This window comes from Gavialis gangeticus, unplaced genomic scaffold (assembly GCF_001723915.1).
Source record: "Gavialis gangeticus isolate Ggan-Ray unplaced genomic scaffold, GavGan_comp1, whole genome shotgun sequence".
Lineage (NCBI taxonomy): Eukaryota > Metazoa > Chordata > Crocodylia > Gavialidae > Gavialis > Gavialis gangeticus.
The window spans coordinates 92,265,770-92,267,983 of NW_017729033.1; the positions used below are offsets into that span (position 1 = coordinate 92,265,770).

Consider the following 2,214-nt stretch of genomic DNA (forward strand, 5'->3'; position numbering starts at 1 on the left):
AAACACAGAATGACTCCCCCATCTTTCACTTCTTCACTGGAATCAATTAACTGCTGCTTTTACTTTCCAGACCTTCTTCCTTCAGACATTCATCTTTCTAAGGTGGTTCTTAGTGTACTTCATAAGTGCTGTGGCAAGGGGTACAATGGGAGGCAAGATACTCATACATTTCCATCCAAGAAGAAAGGCATCTCCTCCGAAAGAACTCCCAAATCCCCACTGTCCCAGAATGGGAATCCAAAATTCACTCCATTATTAAGCTCCAAGATTAGAATTTTTATTGCTAGGTTAAACCAAGTGTCTAAATTTGAATGATTACGTTCACCTTGTCACTTGAGAAAATACCTATCTTTCTCCCAACTGATGATGAAACCACCCCATAAGCAATGTGGCTGCCTATACACGCGCTTGGAGATGGGCCATTTTAATTAAAGCGGTTCCCAGACATGTGTTACATTACCCTGCATTTCAAAATGACTGTGGGATGCATAAGCTGAAGCTCATTCAATGAGCTTTAGTTAGAGTGCCCCTGCAGCCATTTTGAAAAGCATGGGGGCTTAATGCATGTGATGCTGAGGTGAGCATTGTATTTAGAAAGTGGAGCAGATTTGATTGAGTCTGTTCATTTGCATTTTAATCAGAACATGAAAAAGCACATCTATAGGCAGCCACATATTAGTTGTATGTGCAATATAACTGTCCATATAGGAGCAGACAGAGAGCTAATCTAGCAGCCACTGAGAATATCGCTGTACTACTTATTAATGTCAGCTATATCAACAGGTTAAGGCTAGGTGAATTCTGGACTTTTTGGTTCTGTGGCCAAACATAAAAAGTGGAAACAAATAGTTTCAGGGAAAAAAACAAAAACAAAACACATTTCACTTGAACCTGACAGATTTTCTCTCTACCCAAAATGTTTTGTTTTGTTTTTATGCTGTTTAAACTTTTCTAACCTTTTTAAAAATTTGGGACATTTTCCCATTTAAATTAACAACATTTTCATTTTGAAAATAGCAAAATAATATAGTAAAATCAGGTTTGTCATTCCCAGGAGACTGATGGTGATAATTATTTATCCAACACTATCAGTTGTTAGTTTTGCATGCCAAATCGAGATAAAGTAAGAATTATTTTTGACATTTATAATGAAGGAAAAAAAATTAAAGATGCAGAGTGCAAACTGTATGCACTCTAGTTTCTTCCTTGAGAACGACATGATTATACAGGTAAATGCTTGATGTTTAATTTCTTACTATAACAATTTGGTGCTCACCATATAATAATTACAAGATTATGACAGAAGATAACCATGAGTGCTTCCGTTCACTCAGCAGTAAAGTAGAAAATATTTCTGCAACATGTCTGCTCAGTATCTATGTTTTGTTGAACCAAGAAAAGGTGCTAACTATCCAATGCTTAGCAAACATCAGTTTGCTCAACAGGTGCCATGAAGGACATAAATCAGTAACTTCGAAGCCAACTAATTATCTGGAGAAAACTGCTTTATGATTTAGCGTTTGTATAAAGAATTACATGGTACCAGATGATGAATTAGCCAAAGTGTATCGTATACAAATCAATAAGACTCTGGTGGGGATGCAGTGCGCTGAATAATAAGATGATGTGATGATGAGTTATCCCAGTGAAAAACTGTAACAGGGTACTGCCCCAGGGATGACTGTGATGCCCCTGGAGCCAGGCCCTAGCCTTGCAGATGTTACCAGTCATTAGGCATTACGCCTCATTTGTCCAATCCAGTCAATCTCTCATCCATAAGCCTTTAGCCCCAGTGTCAACTGCAGTCAATGTGGGCCCCTAAACATAGAACGGTCTCTGCTATTCTGCGCGCGCGCACACACACACACACGTAATACTAGGGAGAAGCAGCTGGTCATGGTCCATGGGGGTACCAATGACATTGGAAAGTGCAGGAGAGAGGTCCTAAAGCTAGGAAGAAGGTTAAAGTCCAGGACCTCCACAGTAGTATCTTCTGAAATGCTTTCTATTCTACACACAGGGCTAGATGTGATAGCTAGAAAATGGTATTTCGAGGTTTGCTTTTGGGGGAAAGTTTTAAACTAGTGTGCTGGCCAATGGGGGCCTCTAAAGTTTCACTTCAACATTTGTGTACCGATTGGGATGTACTTGTAGGATCCCAGCTTAGGCAACTGGCAGAATAGAATCTGATTTCTGTCTTGCAGTTTCAAATGG

General features: G+C 39.3%; 1 protein-coding gene across 1 annotated transcript in view; it reads right to left on the reverse strand.

Annotated features, from left to right (window-relative positions):
* BMPR1B (bone morphogenetic protein receptor type 1B) overlaps positions 1 to 2,214 on the reverse strand; it is a 541,891-nt gene that overhangs the window by 5,017 nt on the left and 534,660 nt on the right. The gene's annotated exons all lie outside the window — the stretch shown is intronic.